We start from the raw sequence: 17,474 nt of genomic DNA, 5'->3' as shown, positions 1-17,474 counted from the left end.
TGAGAAAAAAAAGAGAGAAGTTTACGCTTAAATCTTTAAGGAAAATATTCCCACAGTTCTATTACTCCAATTAAACATGCCATGGAAATTATTCACCCTTAAAAAGCTATTATTTGTCAGGATAGTCTTATTTCTCTGTGATTTTTTTTTCATTTTGGTTGTTTTAAACATGCTACTTTTCAGAAACTTAGTGTCTTTACTGAAATCTGAGTTAAGCAGTTTCTTGGGAGAGAATTGAACAGGTGATCTCATGATCAACATGACTGTTGGATACAAAGATCCCATCTCCACTGGTGAGCAGTGGAATCCCAGCCTGTAATGAGTGAATTTATTGCACACAGTAGGTAAATATTTGTTGTGCCAGTCTCATGTTTTGCCCTCTGTTATTTTTTCCACAATCTCATTACAACTGGATTAGGGTTTAATACTGCTCTTACTGTCTCCACTTTGCCTATAAAACACTTGGTAGGTTTTGAAACACTTTCACACTAATATAGATTAAACGACCCTGAATTCTTATGGAGGGAGAACAAGACAAGTGAAAAATGACCACAGAAGCCTGGCAAGGATGCAGAGCCAGAACCTGAGCTGATGAAAGTGATCCTTGGCTTCCATAGTGGGACAATGTATGTCCATGACAAACAGGCACGGCTGTAAACTGGAACATGCTTTAAATCTCCCCAACTCTCACACAACTCTTCCATATTTTCAGAGCCACTACACAGTTGGTTTCAGAAAAATAGCTGGGAGTTATTGTTCTGTCTGCCAGTTGAAACTAAGCTCCATGTGACAGCTTAAAAATCGAAAAGGGACCAGGGAAGTGTGGAAGAAGCAGCTCTAGAAATGGATCTTCACCTCCTAAATGTTACTGCAACAAAAATCTTTGCAACAAAATAAGCACTGGCAAAGAGCTCTGCTTCCCCAGAAAAGGTCTCGGCTCCTCTGGGTGACTCAGGGATCACTTGAAACAGAGGAAAAACTGCTTTGGTGACCAGTTCTGTGCCCTTTGTCACAGGTTGTTGGGAATTTCCCATAATTATGCTTTGCAAGTAAATTACCATCCACATTACAAACACATCCAGACATCAAAAGTGAACTGAGAGATGTCTGCGATCTTCGAAGAGACAGAACGTGTAATGTGATTAGAGTTGCTCAGAAGACAGCTATAAAAGAACTTCCAGTTTGAGAGGATTTTGCCCACATCTCCTGCCCAGAAAAATACTGAGCAATCGATACTTCTACAGGGCCTTTGGCCCAAGGAGCTAACAGAACAAAAGAGGAATTCCTTCCTAGTTATCCAGGGCTTTGTTTTATCATCAGGCACTTGAGGTCGATGCTCCAGCTTCAAGCCGTGCCCCTTGGTGGGGTGGGATGGTGCTGTGGATGTCACCCATGGGCAATGCTGGAAGATTGTGCCTGACAGACAAAATGCCCATGGTCATTCACCCACTATGATATAACCAAAATCCCTTGGGGCTGCCACAGAGAGACCTATTTCACCTCATGTCCTTTTCATAGAGGAGTAACCTGGGCAGTCCTTGTGCTTCTCAAACAGAAGCACTGGAACTTTTGCTGTTGCAAATACAAGCACAGGTTGCTTTAAGAATAACTCAGCAGTTTCTAAATGCATCTATTCCTCCCGTTACTTAACGTGCTAACTTGGTACGTGCCTAAATTTAACTAGAATTACTGTTATTTGGGGTGGATGACTGCTTTACAACCTCACAGCTACTATAATATATATATTTGTCTCTGTTCCAACAGCTTCCCTGCAGATTTAGAGCTCAGTCCTGCTATCAGCACCTTGCATTTTACTGAAGGGCAGTTCCTCTGGTCACTACTCTTGACTTGTAACAATCACAATTTGTAAGGACTGAAACTAAAATGCAGAACAAAATGTTGGATAGACAGATGTCCCATGTGGAAGACTTGAAGCAGAGGGGGAGGCCAGAACACGCCCAGTGTGCCATCTTTAGATGATAAGAGCAGGACTCAGCTCCAGCTCCTTCCTCCATCTCTTCCCACTAACCAAATTTCAAGTCTGAGCACACTCCTGTGGACTGTTGCCTCTGTTTATGAGGAAATTAATTACAGTCATATTGGAAATGTGAACAAATTAAAACCCTCTTGCTTTCTATGTTTGCATCCTCTGGTTTGAATTTCCTGAGAGCAAATGGACAATTAAAACTAGACTGTTTCTCGTGCAGAGTTCCCCAGCAACTGGAAGCAGCTGTGCTAGAGCTGACACAGGGCTGTGAGAAGGCAGAGCCCAACCAGGCACCCAGGAGCTTGGAAAGGGGTAATTGAAAGGATTAACAGGGAGAACCACATGCTCAGAGTGTGGATCTGGCCACGGGCAGCACAGAGGATGCAGAGATTTCCAGTACAGCATAAGGCAGTAAAGCTCACAGGTGCCCACAGCTCTGGAAGCCAAAGGAATAAATCCCAAATGAAAGAGTAACTATGTGTAAGACATGAGCGTCATTCAATGAGTCCTAGAGGATTTTGCTTCATCTGTCCAAAACATTTCTACAAATCCAGCTGTGAGTGGCTGGGGACAGATCAGGAGTTGTTCCTCTGCCTCTGTGTGCAGCCCAGTTTTTCTCCCTGGCACATTGACAATGGCATGAGTCTCGCTCTGACGCTGTGGCAGGGAGTGATGAGCTGTTTATCTGTGGGCAGCACTGCCAGGAGCCCCTGCCAGCTCAGCTTTTAGGGTCCTGTGGGAGCTGGAAGGATGGCCTTGTTAGAGCAGTGTTGCTGCCTTACCACAGCCCTGGTGTGTGACGTAAGTGCCTGCTGTGTCACTGCACCCCCAGCACACCAGTGGAGTCCTGGGAGAGGAATGTCCTGCCCAGACACACCAGGGCTGTTCACAGCCCGCCCTGGAAGAGAAGATTAATGCTCCTTCTCACCAGCTTGCATTTTCTATCATCTTATCATGCATCTGGAAACAACACACCTTAAGAAATAAACCCAATAAAAAAACAGAGATAAGGTGTTTACTGTTAGCATGTCCTTTTACTCCAAGACAAATGGTTAAACTCTTCCCAAAGTGTCTGAACACCAAAGACAAAGATGGTTTTGTGACAGGAAGTGCAGTAAAGGTGTGGGACTCCACTCTTCTGGACACTGAACTCTCTCCTCTGAGCTCATAGCAAGAGCAGGACACTCTGAGAGAGCCTAAGCCCTGACAGTGCAGCAGAGGTAAAGCACTGCTTCCCTTCTATATAAGGAATAGATCTCCAGGCCTGCAATCTCAGCAAAAGGAGGAAGACATCCTAATAAAGCACTATAAATACAGGAGTGTTTATAGGACATGTTACATAACACCTCTCCTCGAGCTTCATGCCTTCCCCTGCGCCGGCAAACACCACGGAATGTTTTATCTTACTGCCTCTTTATGTTAAAGGGAATCTAATTTTAAAAGCAGAAACTGGGCCAAATTATCATTCATATGAGCAAAGAGTTTGCATCGTGTTCTGTTTGCTGTTCCTATCATACTTCTTCCCCCCCAAGTAACATGCTTTTTTTTTTTTTTTGTTTGTAGACTAATGCTGAAAGTAGGAGCAGTTCCACAATTTTAGCATGCACTTAAGAGAGAAAAAAATACACTTTTCAAATGCATTAATTGGAGAAAAACACTAAAAGGCTTAAGTAATTTTTATGATAGTCGTAGTAATAGATGGCATCTGTTGTTCTTTGCAAATAAATGTCAAGTAACAAGCCTATGATCCTAAAAACTGTGAACAGCTGCTAAGCAAAGAGGCCAGAATACAGTGGAATAAAATCTTTTCTTAATATATGGTAAGGAAGAGAGTCTGGCTTTGCCTGGTTAACGTGAGGAGATGACAGTTAGAACCCCATATAATCCTCAAGTTGAAAGGAGATGCAAATAAAGCAAAATCCCCTCCAAGAGAGTGAATACAGAATCATGCTGCTGTCTCAGACAGGTCTAACTTCCACGGTAAACATAAGCCAACAACTCGTATGTTCTGATGTAACAAAGTTTTTTGCCATTTTCTCCAGAAAGATGCAGGTTTGGGTAAACAGATTTGCTCCCTCTGGTCTTTGAGGGCAGTTTTTGTAAATAGTTTGATTTATAATTGTGCTGGAAAGGAAGAGAAGGCCCAGCCACGTAGGAAACAGCCGACAAAGAGCCCATGCTGTGGGAGTGCATCCCTGGAGTACACACATGGGAGACAGCCAGCTTTGGAGCACTGCAAGAGGTTCAGCTGGCAGCACACCAGGAACATTTTGCTCCCAAGTCAGAGTCAGTAGGGGAAGAGGTTGGAAAATAGAGCACCTTCACAATATGTCATTTCTCATCGCAACTAAAAGCTGTCGTGGCTGGAGGGAAGAATGTAGGGACAAAATAATAAAAGGATTAGGGAAGAAAGGACATGGAAAACACAGGAGGAGAAAGAGTGGGAGACGTGGAAGAAAAAGGGAAAAAAGAAGAATAGAGTGGATGGATGAGTTAAGAGAGAATAAATAAGAGAAGGGAAAAAGGGTTGGGACAGGGTCTCAGCCGGGAGGTGACACACAGCAATTTGTACCTGGGGACAGTGTTTTACAGGTTATTTCCATTGTGGATGATAGTCTTACCCTTCTACAGACATCAGGACTGCTAATTTGCACTGCTACTCCAAATTATCTGTCTTTGGTTCCCCTGTTTTCCACATATCTTTCCATTTCTTCGTTGGATACCTTTCCTGTGCTTTCCTTTTCCTTACCATCCCTCTTTCACAGCCTGAAAAACTCAAGAGTTAAAGATGTTAAGGAGAGTTGCTCCTCAATTTCTAGTAGAAGCACAAGGAAAGCACTGCTTCCCAGTATAAACCAGTGCCACAGGATGGGCAGGGAAAGCTGATCTGGGGGCAGCAGGAACGCCTGGAGTCAGGCTGAAGAGCAGAGCTGGCCGAGGAGCAAATCCATCTTGTGATTGCACTCAAGGTTTCAAAATCTGCTTTTGTTTCCACCAGGAATTAAAACAAACCCTTTCAAACATTTCTATGAAACAGAATTGTGTTGAAACATCTGTTTTCTAGCCGAAGACATTTTTTATTACTCTCTCAGCTTGGATATGACCAAGGACTCTGTCCTAGATCCTTCCAATTAAATATTTTGTTGTGCAAGGCCATGATTTTTTTAACTGACCTTTTCTTGAGGTTAGTACTCAGATATGTTACAGACAAAATACCCAGGAAGTCACTAAAAATTCTTTTTGTCTCTACTGTGTATATACCTACAAATAAAATACCTTAATAAAGAAAAATGCAAAGAAAAATGCCATTTATTAAATTGTTCATTGAAAAATAATTTGGTTGATGAATAATTCAAGGATACTTCACAAGCACCTCTTTTCTTTCTTCAAGGAAGAAATGAAACCTGAAATCAATACACGTTTCAAGCTCCATTTCACAAGGGTTAATTTAATTCTTGGCAATGAAACTGAAAATTATTTGATATTCAAAGAAAAGCCGGGCTAGGAGAGAAAGAACCAACTTGCAGGAAATGCAGCCTTTGAGGTTTTGGGGTGAGACTTCAGCCTGTTGTCTTCTGAGCTCCTGAAAATGTTCCACATAGGAAAGAAATACAAGGGATTGGGGTTCAAACCAGCACCAAAAATATGAAAAATGAAAGTTCAGTGGGGGTACAAAAATATGTTTCATGCTAAATATTTTTTCACTTCTGTTTCACCTATGGAAGAAATTTGGCTTTCTAAAACATTTTTCAAGGGGTCTGTTTAGGCATTCACTGTTAAAACCAGCAGTATGAGACTGCTTATTTTAATCAGTGTTTTAGTTCAAGTAAAATAAAGTAAAATAAAAAATTTATTACATTTCAGATTTGTAAGGTCTCCAAATGCACTACTACATTATGAGGAAAGTTATTTTGAAATATTAAAAAAGATTACTGTTAAGGATTGAGAATCTGCAAAGTAGTGAACTGAAGTCTCCTGCTTTTTATTCTTGAGGAGCCTGAACTCTAAATTTCCATGGCTGTTTTTCCTATCCTCTCATCTGTAGAAGTCCTTGGAGTCCAGTAGGGATTCTAAGGATAAACACAGTGAACATTTTGTCTTTGCTATTTCCTCAGAAACAGAGAACATAACATTAGAGAAAGTGTTACTCACTTCTCTGATCTGTCAACTCATTTGAACATAAGGAATAGTATTAAACATTTCCCAGAGAAAAAACAGATTTCAAGTCCATTAGTTTGGACAAATTGTCATTGTGTCTTCTTGATGTCAAATCTGGTGTAGGAGCTTGATTTCAAGAACAGTCTTTTGTGGATCCTGCTCAAAGAGCTGAAATTTGAGCTGGACAGACAGAAAATCTCTAAAACCTTTCCCAATACGTAAATATTATTTTTGTAGCCTGTTTTCAAACACTGATCCACACAGCCCTTGTTGATGCTTCCCAGCCAAGCTGAGTTCACGCAGTGCTGGGCAGTTCCTCCTTGCCCTCAGGTAGGGGCATGGAGCCAGCGGAAAGGAGAGAGGAAAACCAGCAGCCAAACAAAATGCCTGTGCTTTCTAATTCCCCTCCCCTCAATGGCCAATTTACACCACACAAGGACTTCTTAATGTTACCTCTACACACCCACCATTCCTATTGCTTCAGCTGGGAAGTTCCAGTGTCACCTGCTGGGACTGCACGACTTCCACAAGCTTAAATCCCTTGTCTGCCCCACACCAAATGTTCCTTCTCTGGGGAGGGTGTGAAAGGCAGACAGAGCATGGGTTGATTTTTGCATCCTAGCCTAAGCCTGATAAAATGGAAAGGTTTTAAGAAACAACAACTAAAAAGCATTTTAATGAAATAGGTGGCATCTTCTACCTGAATCTTGCTTGCAGAAAAAGATTGTTCAGAACAAAAGACTGCTCTTTCAACGTTTGTGTGCGCTCCCACTGTCGAAAGAGGTTAAGTCAAAATTTTCAGACTTAAGTTCCTAAGCTCCTAAATTAGATGTCAGGCTCCCATAGCAGGTTTCAAGGATTTACAAGCAACCACAAAGAGAAGGTACTGACCTCACTGAAAGGCAGGTGCTGCTTTGGGTGCCCGAGTGTGGCTCTGCACGAGGCTGGGACCTGGCACAGACCTGCACCCACTGCCCCGAGCCTCCCACTCAGGACAAGACTGAGCCATTTATTTTGCCTGCAAAGGAAGTTAAAAAGAAAAGAGAGAGCCTAAGAGATGTCAGAAATTAATAACTTCTCAGATCTAGGCTCCAACCAGTTCAAAAAGCAGCTTTTCTGCTGACAGGAGGTTGTTTTCAATGCTAAGAATGAAGTATTTATCTCTATCCTTTGAAGCCGTGCCATTCGTACCAATAAAGACACAAGAGTCCTGAAAGGGATACTTATTAAAACAAAATGCCTGTTCAAAATTAATATATTTTTCTGTTTGAAACCACACCGTACACAGAGACCCTTTGGAGCATTTTAAAGACAAAGGCAAGAAAAATAAAGAAAAAAATTTAAAGCAATTCTGTTCCTATGCACCGAGCAGTAATATAAAGCAGAAAAGTTATGTCAAGGTGAACCACTAAATGGGTACACTTTCTGTAAACCAAGCCAATACAAATCTCATAAAACTTTCCTTGTTAGAGGTACAAACCATCCATTAAAAGAATAACATTGTCAGGCCATAATATTATCATTTTCCCCGCTCCAGCTGAACGTGAAGTTCCCTATTGCATTGAAACAACAATATCAGGTCTCACAAGAACGTGTCCAGACTCATGACAGCACACTCCCTGCAGGCAGCCTGACACTGGGAGGTGAAATCTTAATTATGGAGGTACTGCTGAGATAGTATTTTCTTCCAAGCATTAGGTTACTGGCGCAGTGAAATTATTAAAAGGGCACCTACAAAAGTGAATATCAGTTTACAATGGTTTCCTAACAAAAATAATAGTTAATCCTTGCACGCTCTGCTTGCATTTGGAAACTTGACTTTGTCCTTCAGGTTTTTACGCGGCATTTTGGGATGGCTTGGCCACTGCAATAATTACTTTTGGGCCTCCTCACTTTTAGCTCAGTGTCTTCAAAACAGCCGGGGTATAAAACCAGTCAAGATTATGTTTGTTAGGACCAAGGTCAACAAACCAACCAAGACTTGTTGTCGGACTCCCACAATGCTTTTATGGTCAAATTTCACAGCCAACAGATTTGTGAGCATCTGGCAGCTGCACAAATGACGACCCACGACACAAAGCCTTAGCTGCTCTCACATGAAGCTGACGCTTCAGGGGACGACCAAGGTCGCAGTGCTAATTTATCAGGAGTGGAACCCTAGTTGTTTTCTCTCATATTTATATACTTGGAAGGTTAAGATAAAGGCAGTGAGTGCTGTGGTTGAGCTTGAGCATAAAAGCTTTTACAGGGACCGCTCTCTACCTGCTTTCAAACTTCCAGAGAGGTCACAGGGGTTGTCCCAGGTCTCCACCCTCTGCCAAAATCTACCAACTTGTTATTGTATTTATGCTGGAGGATCCATATTTATTCAGATTGCTCACATATATGCAGTGGCATTTTCTTACCAAAATGAACAGTGTCTGCATCCACCCAATTAATTCAATTTTGCTTCAGAAATACGGGGACTTCAGGCCACATTTTGAGAAGAGCCTCATAATCAAGAACTTTCATTAAAGCACCTAAACCAAAGCATTTTATGTGGTTCATGTCAGCACCATCGTTACTCACTATTAGAATCAGCCTGAAGAAGGAGCCACCTTGAATTCCGGTCCCATGGATTCACTAACCACTTGGGAAAAGAAGGATGACACATCTGGAGATTTCCCACAGCTCACCCTGAAGTTTTCTCCTCCTGTCTGCTGCTGTCATTCCTTATTTATGCAAGGACAGGAGCTCCCTGCCTCCTGTGCCTGAAGGCATCTGGTCATGTATCAAAGCCTCTTTTCCTTTTTCAAGCAAGAGAACTCCTGAAAGATACCACCATGGGAATCAAAGTAGGGCAGCAGATAACTTAAAGTTGTATCACAGTGTTCCAAGACCACTTTTTGTAAGCTTGGAATGAAAAGGTACACTAAAACTTTGCATAAAGAGCTGCAGATGATTCATTTACCTCACTAGAGCCCAAGGCACATGCACACATTTGAGTGCTGGATAACTGACTTTGTTGCATTAGTTTCTATTTCAAACCTCTTCTAATTATTTGGAGAGCTTTTGTAAGCTCCATAATTTAGATATTATAAACTCATATTCTTTTAAGAGGAAAGGAGGGAAAAAATGTCCAAGAAAGTACAAAATTCATTCACAAATGAGTTTGAAAAGGTGTTAAATTGTAGTTGGGAATACAGTGCAAAAGCAGTTTATTATTTGCACGGGAGTCTAAAGAACAATATTTCAAATATGCACATGTGGAGCGTTCCCCAGTGTAAACTATCCACCTCCACAGAGCAGTGTTTGTCCTACAGTAACACAAGGAAAGTTTAATTCCTATTGTGTTTGTAAGGAACAGATTCAACACGAGCTGTTTGAGGAGAACAACAAGTTTGAAGGGTTTTTCATTTCATTTTCAGCTGCTTCTAAAACGTGTCAGCTGCCTGGGTTGATGTGTTCCATCCCGACTTTCTGATTTATTTGCAAAAAATGCAATGACACACCAGCTCCTTCCAGCAAGGGAAGACTGGAGTGAGAACAGGAGAGGAAGTGCCCCAAGTCTGCATTTCTCCACAGGGGTGATGTGGTTTGCATGTGGAAATCCCCCCTGTCCTCATTTCTCCCTCCCTCCCCACAGCCCCTCCAGGGTGGCACAGTTCCACAGAGCCACAAAATTTCTATTTTAGTCCATCACGGGAGCCCAAGAGCTTTTATATGTTCCCTTTCTTTGTTGACTGAATTACCTGACACTTTATAATGTAAACTGATGCAGAGAACCCTCATTATCTGCAGTGTGTCAGGAGCCACTATAAATATCAAAGCCCAGAAGCCGTTGCAGAGTTTGTGATATCTCATTAATGCTTTAGTAGGGTCTCCTCGAAAAAGCCTGAAAATCAATCCCCCACAACACAAAAGGCTCACAGAAAAGACACGAGAAGGCACTTCAACATCAATTAATTTGCTTGGTAATTCACAATAAAACTGCTTTACTGGAAGCAAGGAGAGGACACACCAGGACAGCCAGATTACTTGGACAGACGCAGCGTGCAGTGCCTGCCATGTTCCCAAGGCAGTGCAGAGGAGAGATCCCTGGAAAGTCAGACCTGCCTCGTCCTGCTCACCATCTGTAACCCAATCAGTTTTCAAACAGTGGCAGCTCAAGTCTGCCAGCACCTCGAATGCATCAGCAAAGGCAGCTATTTGCAAAGCTTTGTTGTTTTTTTTTTTCCTAGAAGTTGACCACGAAGGATTTATTTGCTCTTTCTTTTCTTATTATTATTTTTAATTTTCTTTAATTTGAAAGCTATCTCTGATCGAAATCAGCAAACAAAAATCCTTTCCCCTGAAGCTCAGACTCAGTATAATCAACTTAATTTACTGAATCTGATAATGTGTCAGAAGTCAGGACCTGAAAGTCAGAAAGACTTTTTCGGAGCTAGAGTGGAAAGTGTCAGTTTTTTAGCTCTTTCTTCTACTATTATTACTTCTGATTAGCTTTTAGTGCTGAAAATTAACTTAATTTGAAGAAATACATCACCTTCCTGCTACAGGGAATTACCCCACGTAGAGTCATACAGGTTGTAGAAGTGTTTATCTTTTGGAAGCACTAAATTCAAACAAAGCAGGACAGCAGAGATGGGTTAACTTTCCATTTGATCTCTGAAGAGTAGGATTATTTTTTTTTTTAGTAATAGAGATGGTTTCACAGAAGAAGTCTCTTAAGTCTGTACAAAATTCCATAGAGAGGGCTAAAAAATTCTCACAGTCCCAAGGACAGAGATGAGAGCGAGTCAGTATTAATTTTCTCTGCCATTATCACAGTCAGTGCAGAGCAAACATGAGTACAAGAAAACCTCACGTGGCCAATGAATTATGGATTTCTACCATGACCTCTCCCTCACACCAGGGAGCAGCAGCAGCACAGGAAAAGGAGGCAGGAACACTCCACTCTGCCAGGTGGCAGCTTCCTCAGGTTTTGGTGATAAAAGGGAAAGGGAGAGACGTTTGTTTATTGTGTATTCCCATAAGAAGCATCTCCTGTGGAAAGGACATCCACATTAATACATGCTACAGAGGGGTGGAAATGCTGGTTACATCACCCACATTTTGAAATAGCCTTGGCTCTGTGTTTTGTATGGACAAGGCACGCTCCCAGTCATCCAAAACTTGCAGACAGTTGAAGGCTGGAAGCATGGAGGGAACAGCACTGCACTTGCACATTTAATTGGGGGAATGAGTAGAACTGAAAATGAACACTAATGTACTCTTTTTTCAGGCACATTCTTCTTTATCTGGGTCCCAAAAAAAACATCAAGGAACTTTTGGTTAGGAAACTAGGCCAGAACTCAAGAAGCTTTTCAGTCCGCAGTAGGTGCAGGAACAGATTTGATCAAATTGCTCCTTTTGGAACACTACATAGCACATCTTTGACTTTTGTCAGCTGCCTGTATTATAATCAGTTTGCCTAAGGATTATCTTTAGGCAGGTATAATGTCTCACAAAGTGAGGCTTCCCCCTTCCCCCCAGGTATGTTTGCACCCCCCAGTGTTTACATCAAGGCTAGCAACGTCCTCTAGATTAAGAGGAGATAAGAAAAGAGGCTTGAAAAGATGGAATTCTATAATTGCAAATTATAATCAGCCTCTAATGAAGGGAAACATTCCCTTGTGGGTAGATTATTGCCTGTGATCCTGCAAGTTGCATTTCCTACACTTTTCAGAGGCATTTGTCACTGGTCACCATCAGGACATTGGACTGGTCTAATTCAGGACAAAACTACACTTATTTCATGGCAGACATAATAAGCAATCCTGTACATTTTCATTATGCAAGTGAGTTAAAAATACCTTTTTTTTTCTTTTCCAGAAAGGTTCATTGCAGTTCATTTACCTTAAGCAACACCAATTTTACCATGGCAGGCAAGGACTGCACTCCCTTCTCACCAGGTAGTGCCTGGTGCCAGCCTGGTTCCCGCCCTGAAGTCTTGCTGACTGATTAGCATGAGGTGACTTCAGCAAGTCTCCGAGGTTTTACTAAATTTCAAATATATTCCTATTTCCTCGACCAAGGGATTAGCTCATTCTCTGGAGGTTTCCAATTTTAGATGGCTCTGAAACACTTCTGAAATATTGCCCAAGAAAAGCAGGGCTGGTCACTCCGAGAGGGAAGTTTCAAGCACTGCTGGGCCGAGCAACACCTGGGATCCCACGTGGCACACGATGTGCCAGGGTAGGGCGAGCATTTCTTTGGAATGAACTTCAGCCAGCTTCATTCTGCCAAAGTAAAGCCACCTCAAAGAGCACCTGGAATGCTTTGCTGCTGTATAGTATCTGTCTGTCCAATAAGTCAAGCAGATCTTTATAGGATGCCCTCTGCACACCTGTTATGGGCTGCAAGCAGCTTTCCATGTCAAATCACATAATTGTGAAGTGGGAGAACACCTCAAAAACTTCAGCATTTTCTGTTGCTAACTAAAGGAATTCTCTCCTGATTAAAGAATTGAATTGGAAGGGCAGAGTCTTATGACATCCGAGGTCTCTCAGCCAATTAATGCTCAGGCCTAAGAATTCCAGTTTTCACAGGTAATCTAAGGAGGTTATCCAAATTGTACTTGTACACAAAGATCAAGCATTTGGGTGCATGAACTCAGAAGAGGGAAAGAATGATAAACGGGTTTATCTTTGGTTATTTAGACCTGAAATCTTTGGTCCTCCTGGGGAAGAGTGAAACGATTCCCCAGCATTAGTCCACAAAAACATGATTTAAAATTGCAGCCAGAACAGGGAATCAAATGGACCCACATGAAAGAGCAGTTAGAATTTTCTTAGTTTACTTTCAACACACATCATGCCCCTGAATCCCTTCTTCAGGGATCAGAAGTATCAAAATAGAGTGAGAGGCACTTCTTCCACTATTCCTTTCTTGGCTGAAACCAGGAAACGCTGGAAGACTCACAGGAAAGACCTTTTCCATCAGCAAACCTTTAACCATGCTTCGAATAAGTGGAGAGTTTTGGGTAATTATCTGTGCCTTGGCCAGATTTCCCCAGCAACCATTGAACTCCACTGTTTCTGATCACTGCTGAATACCTACAGCTTATTTTTGCTTTCATCTAGGTGAGCATTTATTCCTTTTTCTCTAAACTTCTCAGAAAGCACAATATTCAGAAATGCTTGAGAAGCTGAGGATCCTGACACTCTTGAAAACGGGACCTAGGTGTTTGAGAATTGATTTTTTGAAATGAAAACCTGAGGCACTCAAATATTAGCTTTTAAAGGTTTTTATCTCCTCTTTATGCAGATCAGTGCCTGGTGTGGTTTTCAGAAAATAGCCAGGTAACTAAGCTCCTTCAGAAATGTTTTTGTTGCCAGTGAATTTGTTCTAAAGTCATAAGGAAATCTTCTGGAAAGTTATTTATATCAATAGCTATCACACCACTGAAGTCATCCGATCTAATCATCCCCAGAGAGCTGCAACAATGGGAATTATAAATAGCGAAAATATCCTGGATATCATCTCCACTGTTTTAAAAACACTGGTCATAGAGAACAGTAACTAAGAAGAAATCTCAGGACATAATGTATCAGACTTCGTGCACATTTGTCACTGCCAACTGTTCTTCCCAAGGGCCAGGTACTTATTTCTGAGCTAAACCCACAAAGGTATCCCAATAGTCCATATATTCTCCTCCTGCCTCCTGGTTTCTCCGCCATCATATTATCCATAGGAGCAGCTAAGGGGAAAACAGAGACTGTGTTGATAGATGGCCTGGAAATGCAAGAGATTAGGCAAGGTAGCAAAAAGCACTGCCCTAGCTCCCAAATAAAAGGAAGATTGTGTTCAAGTAGTTGTTTATTTAGAGTCCATTTGTAGATTAATTACATTTTTCCATCTTCTTCATTGCAACTTAAGGGTGTCCAGAACAGACTGACTTCCACAAGGTCTCTGTGTTTGTTTTATGACCTAGTTCCCTACAGAGTTCAAATTCGAAGTGCTTTATATACTACAGTGTGCTTTATTTCAGTAATATGTAAACATGGTTTTAATTCTTTAGTGAAATGACACATCTCCTCTCTGGTGAGTATTGCCTGAGAAAAGCTGGGATATCTTAGTCTGCACAGGTTTCTTTGGCTTTTATTTATTTATTTTTAAAGTTTTATAGAAAACAGTTCAGCCACCTTTGGAACAAGCTTAGTGAAGGATGGTTTTGCCAAAATTCATAGTTTTTATCTCTTTTCTGAGGAGCCATAACAATTTGTAAGAGGAGCTTGAAATCTGGCAGCGAGACAACCCTCAAGTTCGAATGGTATCTTTGTCCCCAGGAAAATCCCTTCCTGATCAGCTGGGTTAAGAGTTACAGCAAAATCCCAGCTGGAACCCCAGACAGAAAGGGTTCCATGTTGATTTTCTGAATGTTCCAAGAGGAACATGCAAGCCCTGAGGGCTGCTGAGCCTCTTGTCCCGAGCGGGTACCACACATCTGAAGGCACAGCTCAGGGCAGGTTTATCTTGAACAGAGTTCTTGTTTTCTCACAGCACAACTATGACATCAACAAGAAAGGTATAAAAGAAAAAGCTGACAAGAGAGGAAAAGCTAATTAGAAATTAGGGGGTATTAAAGACTCATAACATTATTAGACACCATTAGAGCCTTTTAAACTCAGCCTGTGTAATAATTTCCCTAGAATTTAAGGGCTTGTTCTCCAATTATTGTATCTGAGCTCTATTAATATCAGTGGAGTTACATTACTTTGCCCTGACTAATAGTCTTTAGTTAAGCAGCCAAGCAAACAAAATCACTTTATTAGCTGTGCTTTTAAAGTCATTCTCAAATATCAACTGAAAGGCTTCCTCAGTACAAAAAACAAACCCCAAACACAAGACCCCAATGCAGGGCACAGCCCTGAACCGGCTGCACATTCCAAATCATGGGTCAACAGGAGTTTCACAAGGATACCCTCGGTCACTGCTTCCTCACAGCGACCTCAGAGGGAGGGGAGAAAAGGGTTTGAAAAACATTCCAGATTTCAGCAGAGTTTTTGTAGCTGTGCAGACGCGGGAGTCGCTGAAATGTCCGGAGGGACAGCCTTAGCAAGCCTGTGACCTTCTGTGACAAAGCGGACCATGGAATTTCAGAAGGGATTTAGTCGGGATTGTTAAACATGTGCCAAAAAGAGAACTGCTTCTTGGACCTTTTCAATCAAGTAGCACTATATTTGGACTGGAAACAGGCTGTGGATGAGCAGGAATAACTGTTAGAAGGCAAGTGAAAGGTTTCAAGCAGACACCACAGTCAAGGAAGAAACAACTTGAACGTATCTGGGCAAGTCTCCATACTGACCGAAGCAACACTTTTTCCCATGACATCAGATTCCAAACAAACAATATGTTATAGCCCATATGTTGATTAAGGAAAACCCAAGCAGTGCAGAGGCATGCACCAGCCTTCTGAGCACCGACTGAGCAAGAGCTGGATCGCTTGCAAGCCATGGGAGTTAATCAAACAAATAGAAAGCCCTCAGTTTTCAGGATAAGGCGCCTGGGTAAGACTTCTCAGCGAGATGAGGTTGTGAATGCCGAGGTAAGACTGGAAGCAAACTGCCTAGATCAAAGTTGTGCAGCCTGACAGATGACAGGGCCAGTGAGGGAGCAGTGCTTTGAGTGTGCAGCAGTCATAAGGGGGGGGATAACGTGCTCAGAGGACTGAAGTTCTCTACCTGCCTGAAGTCATGCGGCGTTTGCATGACAAGTCTGGGCTGCAGAACGGTTTGCAGTCAGAGTGCAGAAGGGTTTTTGGCAGGTTAAACAAGTTCCCAGTAAGATGATGCTGAGGATAAACATGCAAGAGAAATATATAAACGCTGTTTTCACAAGAATAGTGCTGTTTTCTCAGAACTGGCTGTATTTTAGGGAGGAACGCTCCAGTGCAGTCGTCCCAGGATGCCAATACAATCCATCGAGCACAGTCAGTAAATCACACCACTTACCAGCCTAAAATGACATGGAACATTTTAAAACTCCAAACAAAAATAAAACCCTGTTCTACAGGAAAGAGGTACTTGCTAAGCATAGCTTATTGATGCTGCTTACAAAAGAATTGGGAATTTAACTCTTACTTTAAAATGGCCTGATAAGAGTAATGCTGCACACAGCTGAATTCCCTGTGCCATTTTATCAGACCTTGAATTATCTGATCCGTTGATCCTGTGTAATGAGAAACAGGAGGCCACCTTTGATCTTTCTCACAGAATTTAATAAGTCAAAATTAGAAAGGAGCCCTGCCAAATGAGGACTAATTTGACTAGGAGGGTAAATCAGACAAGTTGCTAAATTTTAATTGTGTTTTAACGAAATGATCCGAGCACATAGGTTGAATAGCCACAACAAATCAGGAAATAAACTGTTGCATTATTGTCACTGTAAGATTAAAGCGGCAGAATGTATGTTTGTAGAGGTATTAAGGGAAAAGAGCATTTCTTTTGTTTGTACAGTACTGAACACATTCACAAAAACAAGAAGAGATACCTTTGTCCTTAGTCAGACTTCAGAAAACGCAATTCACTTAGAGATGTTTCCTGTTTTAAATGATGGATATGTTTAAAAGAGTTGTTTTCTAGTTTTGTACATCTGTTTTTATTCCCTTATACTGTTTCCAAATACTTCAGTTAAGGAATGACTTTTGCTTGTGTCAATTTATCAAAACTAACACTGAGTGAAAATCTCAGCTATAAAAACACCCCATCTCTGTAAACAAATGTGGCAACCAGAATTCAGTTTGGATCTCTGCAGCCATTTCCTTCAAGATAGATTCTTGTCTATAGAGATATTCAGGTAACAGCAGATTAAATTAATCCCAAGTACTGTCAGGAAAAGAGGCACCGGAATGTGTTGCTCCCAAGCAACAGCAGCTGCCCCAAGAGAGCCACCACAGCAAGCTGGGATCTGTCAAGAAGATCCTCAAGATCCTTAGAATCTAATGATTAGCTCCCACAGCTTCCTTGGACATGTGAATGCTTCTTCAAGACCCCAAACAAACAAAACAAGCAATAACACTGGGTGTTTAACAGCTTACCTTAAGACATAGTTTAACAGCAACCTGGCTTTAGCTCCTCACATCCATTCAGTAGGTTCATGAAATCCTAGAAGGAAAAAAAAAAGTAGAGTAGGTCTGGTAGCCTTCACTAATCCTTAGGAAGTCATTTATGTTAAGCTGAGGACAACAAATAGGGGTAGTCTGACAATTATCAGGCATCACAGTTATCTTTCAGCCCTTGCCCTTGACTTTTAAGTGGAGGCTGTGCATTCCCTGCAGAAGGAAGAAGGGAGTGCAGCAGGACACGAC

General features: G+C 41.7%; 1 long non-coding RNA gene across 2 annotated transcripts in view; it reads right to left on the bottom strand.

Moving 5' to 3' along the window:
• Nucleotides 1-5,541: 5,541 nt before the first annotated feature.
• LOC135412678 (uncharacterized) overlaps nucleotides 5,542-17,474 on the bottom strand; it is a 123,246-nt gene continuing 111,313 nt past the window's right edge. The window contains exons 6-7 of one of the 2 annotated variants that reach the window (XR_010429888.1): nucleotides 17,205-17,271; nucleotides 5,542-8,952 (exon numbers count right to left, since the gene is read on the bottom strand). This is a non-coding gene — a long non-coding RNA (uncharacterized LOC135412678). Of the gene's footprint in view, nucleotides 8,953-13,955; nucleotides 16,124-17,204; nucleotides 17,272-17,474 lie in introns of those variants that run through there. The other variant, XR_010429889.1, reaches the window with a different exon arrangement.

The sequence above is a fragment of the Pseudopipra pipra genome, chromosome 4, assembly GCF_036250125.1.
Source record: "Pseudopipra pipra isolate bDixPip1 chromosome 4, bDixPip1.hap1, whole genome shotgun sequence".
In the NCBI taxonomy this organism is placed as follows: domain Eukaryota; kingdom Metazoa; phylum Chordata; class Aves; order Passeriformes; family Pipridae; genus Pseudopipra; species Pseudopipra pipra.
The sequence above is the reverse complement of the archived record's forward strand: the minus strand, read 5'-3'. Positions and strand labels throughout refer to the sequence as shown.